This window comes from Vicia villosa, linkage group LG5 (genome assembly GCF_029867415.1).
Source record: "Vicia villosa cultivar HV-30 ecotype Madison, WI linkage group LG5, Vvil1.0, whole genome shotgun sequence".
Taxonomy (NCBI): Eukaryota; Viridiplantae; Streptophyta; class Magnoliopsida; order Fabales; family Fabaceae; genus Vicia; species Vicia villosa.
The window spans coordinates 86,451,975-86,459,296 of NC_081184.1; the positions used below are offsets into that span (position 1 = coordinate 86,451,975).

The 7,322-nt window shown below is 35.5% G+C and overlaps 1 long non-coding RNA gene across 9 annotated transcripts; it reads left to right on the forward strand.

Annotated features, from left to right (window-relative positions):
• The first annotated feature begins 1,089 nt into the window (after positions 1 to 1,089).
• On the forward strand, positions 1,090 to 4,559 carry LOC131601806 (uncharacterized). Of its 9 annotated transcripts, none has more exons than XR_009283857.1 (6): positions 1,090 to 1,647; positions 1,763 to 1,831; positions 1,918 to 3,114; positions 3,214 to 3,283; positions 3,594 to 3,932; positions 4,140 to 4,559. It is a non-coding gene; the product is annotated as an uncharacterized LOC131601806 (long non-coding RNA). The 9 variants fall into 9 exon arrangements; XR_009283858.1 differs by lacking the exon at positions 4,140 to 4,559 and adding an exon at positions 4,035 to 4,100; XR_009283863.1 differs by lacking the exon at positions 4,140 to 4,559 and having other exon boundaries at positions 3,214 to 3,290; positions 3,594 to 3,681; positions 3,784 to 3,949.
• Positions 4,560 to 7,322: the final 2,763 nt, after the last annotated feature.

The following is a 7,322-nucleotide window of genomic DNA, read 5'->3' on the forward strand; positions in this document are numbered from 1 at the left end:
TTGGAGATTTTATCTTGATGATATGGGCTTCGACAAAAAACTGCTTTTGGTTGACTTTCAAAAAGGACCTATAATGTTTTGGTCCATACCTCTCAAATGAAGCATTTATAGCTTTTGCATGTGAGAGACAAATTTGTAGAGAATTCAATTTCCTTAAAGTTGAGCTTTGGATGGAAAATTTATGATGTTCCATGTGAAAGTTATGGCTGGTCAAAGTTTAGTTGACTTTTTCCTAGAAAACCCTAATTTAGAAACTATGAGTTTTGTTGATTTCTGAACTTTCCTTGATGAATCATGATCAATCATTGATCAAATGATGAATGATACTTAAAAATGAGCATGTTGACAAAAAATCAGGAATTTTGACTGTACTTTGACCACAGTTGACTTTTAGGTCAAACTAGTCGACTGTTGACTTTTTGAGCTGTTGATTGATCAATCTTATGAATCAGAGCTTGAAACTTGGCATGATGACCCTTTGAAGCATATGAGAGGCCATGGGATCCATTTGAGGTTTTAGAACTTGATTTTACTTTGAGAAATACAAAACCCTAGTTTAGAGGCTGTTGTTTAGGAGAGAGACCGCATGCTTCCTTCACTATGCCAAAATTGATTTTTTGTATCGCCTAATTTAATAGCACTTTTAAAAAAAGTGCTATTGAAAAGGAAAAAAGACATCTATAATAGCATTTTATGATCGAGCGCTATTATAAAAGACATACAATGTGATTCTGATAGCACTTTGTGAAAAAATGCTATTATTAAACTTCAGTAAGATAACACTTTTTTCAAAACGCTATTAATAGTGTACACTAAGATAGCAGTTTCCTAAAAACGCTATTAATAGTGTACACTAAGATAGCACTCTCCTAAAAACGCTATTAAAATTCTTCTTTAAGATAGCACTCTCCTCAAAACGCTATTAAAATTATTCTTTAAAATATCACTCATATGAAACTGCTATTGGTTTTTAATAATATATAATTATTAAAATATAAAAAAACACACGTTAACATTCCTATTGTCTTTTAAAATATAGTTATATACTTAATTAATACTTAATAAAATAAAATAAAACTTTGGCGAATAGTTTTCGTTTTGCCGCACAAATTTTGGCTACTCACCGCTTTCCCTTCACCAATTCCACAACTCACTGCTTTCCACAACAAACTAGGGTTTTCATTTCTAACCCTCAAACGACGATTCAGTGAGCCAGAGAGAATCAAAGATACAAAATGGTGAAATTCCTCAAGCCAAACAAAGCCTTCATCGTCCTCCAAGGACGCTACGCAGGAAAGAAGGTCGTCATCATCAAGAACTTCGACGATGGAACTTGTGAATGTTCTTACGGCCATGCTTTGGTTGCCGGGATCAAGAAGTACCCAAGCAAGGTTATAAAGAAGGATTCGGCAAAGAAAACTGCTAATAAGTCGTGCCTAAAGGCCTTTGTCAAGCTGGTTAACTATTAGCATCTGATGCCTACCCGTTACACTTTGGATGTTAATTTGAAGGAGGTGGTTACCAATGACTTGCTTTTGAGTAATATTCCAATAACCCTAAGCCAGACAAGAAGAAGCTCGGAGGAAACACCGTCGATTCACCGCCGTCGGCCATCGATTCACCACCGTTGGCCATCGATTCTCCCTCGTAAGCCATCGATTCTAACGAACACCGCGACTTCATTCTTTCTTAATTTTATTTCTTTTTCAGTTCGATTCTCGCTATGACATTCTTGTTGTGTTGTTATTTGTTGTTGTTGCAGGTTGTGCTTGACAAATTGATGGAGAAATGGGCCGAATTTGTCGTTCGCGTTGTGCCCACCAAGTATTCGGTAAAAGTTCTAAACCGAAATTCTCCTTTCTTTATCTTATTTTTGCTTTGCTGGATATATGGATTTACATGAATATGTGACTACAGCTACAGGTGCCGTCGATAAAGTGGCTTTGTTTGATCATTCATCAAAGGAGATTTCTACTCTGCAGCCGTTGAAGGAGGTGGCTGCTTCGAAGCTGATGGTGGTGGAGAACACCGTTAAGTCAGTAGATACTGGAGATGGGAGTGATGGCAATGCAGGTCGTTCTAAGAAGCCTGCATGGAACAAACCCGCTAAGCGAGTGGTCATCGAGACTGGTCCTGTCAAGGGTGCTGAATCCTAGCCTGCTTTATCTGAATCCACCAAAGTTTCTACTAAATCGATAGCTGAATCGGCCTCCAAAGCTGCTGTTGCTGATGGATCAACTTCCACTTCTCAGGTTTTGTTCTAATTCTTGCCCTAATTTTGTGATCAAAATTTTTTTCAGGTAAGTTCTCTGATTAATTTATTGTTTTTTAGTATAAGAGGATTGTAATTTGTAAGATGAATCCCGTTAATCTAAAAATATTATTGTGATTGATGCAAATTTTGTTTCTATAGACTTGGGTTACCCAAGTTGGGTATACTGAGAATCCTACTTTCGGCAGGATATAAAGGTGTATGTATATGATTAAACACTATAGATATAGATATGATAATGATAGTATTTTGTAGTTCAATCGATGTAGTATAAGGCTTATTCTGAACCTTAGTTGATGATGATAAAACTCTGTTTCGGTTTGTTAAATTTATATCCAACATAATGCCATTGTCAAACAGGGTATGTCTTTGCAAGGATGTGTTTTATATCTACTTTTGTATTGGTAAATGGTGAGTCTTATCTGCTTGCATGACCTCTCTATTGTTTTAAATTCCAACGAGGTATTAATCTGTGAGTTGTTCGAAGTTTATATTCTCTATTTAGGTTGTTTAGAAGCAGTGCGTTCTCAATTGGTTTTCAAGCCCTTAACTATCCTTATCTCGAGGCTTCGATTGATACGTTACTATGTGTCTTGTAATCAATTCCACGAGGCTGAAATTGAAGGGTTTAAGCTTTTAGAGAGGCTTCATGAAGTGAAAAGCAAGGGGGAGAAGATTCTTCCTGAGATTGACAAAGGTGGGGTAGTTGATAAAGAGTTATCCTCGTTGGTTATTGATATTTTTGTGACTTTAGTGAAGTGTGCATCAATGGCTTCCGTTAAAGATGACGGCTACTTCAGAAGGGTGCTTCATTTGATGGATGAAGTAAGGCTATGGCTTGGGTAGGTCAATGTTTGCTTTCACTTCCACTTAACAATTCTCTCTTTTGTATGATATGAGACTTATATTAAATGTGTGCTTATACAATTTACTGTTTCAAGGGATTGGGTTCCAATTCATATGAGAAATTTCACAAGGCATTAGCAGATCACGGGGCTGAGTTTAATGAAGGTATCTGGTAATCTTTATTTTCTCAGTGTCTTTGTAATGTTGTATTTGAACCTTGTGACAGAACAGTTGAGTCTTGAGTAAAAAAACCATTTGAATCAAATCACCAATATATGACTGCAAATAAACAGCTCTTGAATAAACTTTCCACGGTCTTCCCAGATAATTCTTCGTTGAATTCATATCTTCCACTAAGTCTGGCGCCGCATCAATCCTACAGTTTTGTATTGAGATTCCTGTGTTTTGATTTGGATCAGTTCTTCCTTGTGCTGTAATGGCATTTTTCTGATTTTTCATTGGTTTTCTTGTGTAGATGTTACAGCTTTGAAGGATTGCAGCCGCATTTCCGAAGATGAAATCAACTGTGCCTTAGATGTCACATTCTCTATTGAATTGTCTTAGTGAGTGAACATAGAGTGTGTCTTGGTATCCTTCGAAACTGCATCGGTAGAATATTGAAAGATCCGCGTTGTTTCTCACTGCTACTTCTTGATGCTTTTCAGGTCCTGCTGTTTTTTTGAATGTTATGTCCACTGCTATTAATCTCTCTCCAGATACAGCTGCATTAAAATCAAAACAACAATGTCAACATGATATTACCATAAACATTGATTTCCTGTGATGCAAGTATTGTTAATACCATCACCAATAAGTAAGATATTCTTTTTATTTTTCGGAATAGTGATATATTCTTGATATAATCCTTGTTTGACATAGATAAGATAATAGCCATCATCTGGCTTTAAATGATCAGGTGTAGCATGAATAGCTTCGCCAATTATAGTAAAGTTTTTTGTTCCATCAAGCTCACTATAACAAATTCTTTGAGTAAAATTCTTTTGTTTTCACTTTCTTGTAGAATCTTTTCGGTTCTTGTACAGTTGGATGATTTGTTGCAACTGAATTTTGTTCTAAGAAGCTGCAGCAGAGAAATGTCACGACTTTAGCTTTTATTAAATTAAAAAAAAATAGAAAAAGATTACTTCAATGCATAATAAAGAAGATGAATTCACGTGAGTTGCACGTGCAGGGTTTTTTTCATTATGGCACAAAAAAGAACATGAATGCACGTGATTGATTATCAAGTTGTTAGATATTGCTCTGAATATTTATTGTTTTTGGTTAAGGATACTAGTGACAACTTAAGGACAATCTAGATTGACTAGAATTAGTGATATAGCTGTGTTTTGAAGATGTATCACGCTCGGCTATACATGTACTGGTTATGAAATGAATGTTCATGATATATGGTGGAATAATAAAAGTTACATTATGAATAGTTTTCAATGTTCATTTATGTGTCCATAGTAGTACAATGATGAATTTGGATACAATTATTTTCAACTCTATATATGTTATATGATATTTGTAAACAATTGAATTTGGTTTAAAATGTTATTTAGTATTGATGGATCTTAATATGCACATCAAAAGAATGATTTTGTGTAAAAAAAAATATTAAAAAATGTACTACAATAGCGTTTTTTAAAGAGTGTTATTAATGAAACATCCTATAATAGCACTTTTAAGAGAAAGTGCTATCAAACATGTTTCATATATTAGCACTTTTATTGAAAGTGCTATCAAACATGTGTTATCTATTAGCGCTTTGTTTGAAAGTGCTATCAAACATGTGTCCTGTGATAGAACTTAGTTTGAAAGTGCTATTAAAATTAAATAAAAAATGCGTAAAATGGCCACTTCAGTAGCGCTTAAAGAGAAACGCTATTAAAAATTGGTACTTTAATAACGCTTTTAAAGTGCTATTAAACAAAAAAAATTTACAATAGCGGCGTGGTAAATAGCGCTTTTAAGCACTATCAAAGACAAAAAAAGTGCTATTAAATAGCTTATTTGGCGTAGTGCTTCTTGTGTATCTTTAAGCATTTGAAAGTCAGATGGACTGAAATATGAATAAATATGATGGGAAAATTTTGGGGTATGACAGCTGCCCCTGTTCAATCTTCTTTTACCTGAGGATGTAGATTGGCTTGTGTGCCTGTCGGAATCTGAAGGTAGAAGAGGATTGAACACTAGAATACCAAGGAATTTGCCCTAGCTGAAGGTAGAAGAGGATTGAACACTAGATTACCTAGAAAGGTTCCTAGAAAGGATGATATACGTCTTAGAGAAGACTACCTAGAAAGGTTCCTAGAAAGCATATGATACGTCTTAAACAAGACTACCTAGAAAGGCTCCTAGAAAGGATATGATACATCTTAGAAAAGATTACCTAGAAAGGTTCCTAGAAAGGATAATAAACGTCTTAGCGAAGACTACCTGGAAAGGTTCCTAGAAAGGATATAATACTTCTTAAACAAGACTACCTAGAAAGGCTCCTAGAAAGGATATGAAACATCTTAGAAAAGATTACCTAGAAAGGTTCCTAGAAAGGATGATAAACGTCTTAGAGAAGACTACCTGGAAAGGTTCCTAGAAAGGATATGATACGTCTTAAACAAGACTACCTAGAAAGGCTCCTAGAAAGGATATGAAGTTCTTTGATTGTTTCTGAATTATCTCTGAAGAATAACCCGGAGTTAAGTATCAAGATTGTATCTGTGTCTTGAATGAGTGTTAAGATTCGTTGATATGATCTTCTTTATACCCTGTCTGGATGATAAGGTTCTTTTGATTATGAAGTGACCTGAAAAGGAAAGATTAGTTTTATGCAATGTCATGATGCATGTATTGTGTGATGAGGTTCTCGAAATAAACGAGAGTACTGTATGTTATGCATGTATTCATGAATGATGCAGGGATGAACTATATAGTCGAAGCATATTGATAACTCTTGTATAGCAAATGCTGTTTGAGAAAATAAATCTCTGTATGCTGCTAGAGATAGTGACAAGGGGATTGAGAATTCCTGTCTTCTGTTCGAGGATATCCAGTTGGGGATTTTTTTTATCTTTGCTTGGGGATGAGAGTAACTTGAATAATATGATCGTGATGTATCTTAGGGACAAAAGAGAAGAATAATCTTCTGATGTATTACCTGATTGAACTCATCTGTGAGTGTCAGCTTTTAATGAAGATAGCGAGTTTGAATAAACCCTATTGGAAAAGAAGATTATGTCGGATAACTGGGAGTATCAGATATGTAAACTCTCTTGGGGAACCAAGTCTTTATTAGGAAGAGATTATTTGAAGATAACTTCTTGAGGATTGCTATGTGGGGATATATTGTGAAAGGTGCTTTGTGGGCAAAATTCCCAGAGATTTCAACTTTCCATTGCCCCATGTCCTTGAGTACTTGCTGTTGGAAAACACTTTTAACCACATATGGTCTTTCGCTTGCAGGCATATACTTGCCCCTAGAATCAGTAGCCTGATATGCTTACTGACATCATCTGATGCTAGTAGCTAAATAGCATTTGTTGAGATTTGTGACTGATGTGACATGCCCCCAGTGATGGAATAACTTCTCTGGTTGTTCAGGGCCTCTGAGAGATTCTATGAATCGTGACCAGCTTTCCCCCAGTAGATGGGATAATAATATGTCATTCCCCTTGTATAAACAAGCTTTTAGCTGATCGAGTCATGCATACGAGACGTCTCTGCAAATTTATTTGTCGGGAGGACTTTTAGTCATTAGTTATGCCCCATGCAGATTCTTCCTGATGCCAAACATTTGAACTTATGTAGACAAAAATATTTTATAATGACACTCATAAAAATGTAATGCATATGTCTGTCTTGACGTTTAAAAACGGTTTTTAGTAAAATAAAAGATGTAAGAAAGCGATGTTTGTAAAACATGATATCAACTCAATGTTTATGGTAAACCTTAAGGAGTCAGGATACCTTTGGTAACAGTACGCTTTCGAACTAACCATGCTTCAGTTAGGACTTTCAAGGGTTGTAACGTGGCTTTGGTTCACGGTTTAAGAAACAACGGATAGTGGCTCAAAGTTTATTTGTACCCATCCCAATCATCGTGATGTTCTTCGATCTTATGCTCAGTTAACTTTGCATTTAAGTCCTAGCAGGTCTTTGAAGTCGTAACATTGACATTTGATGATGGTTGAAGCACCGAAAG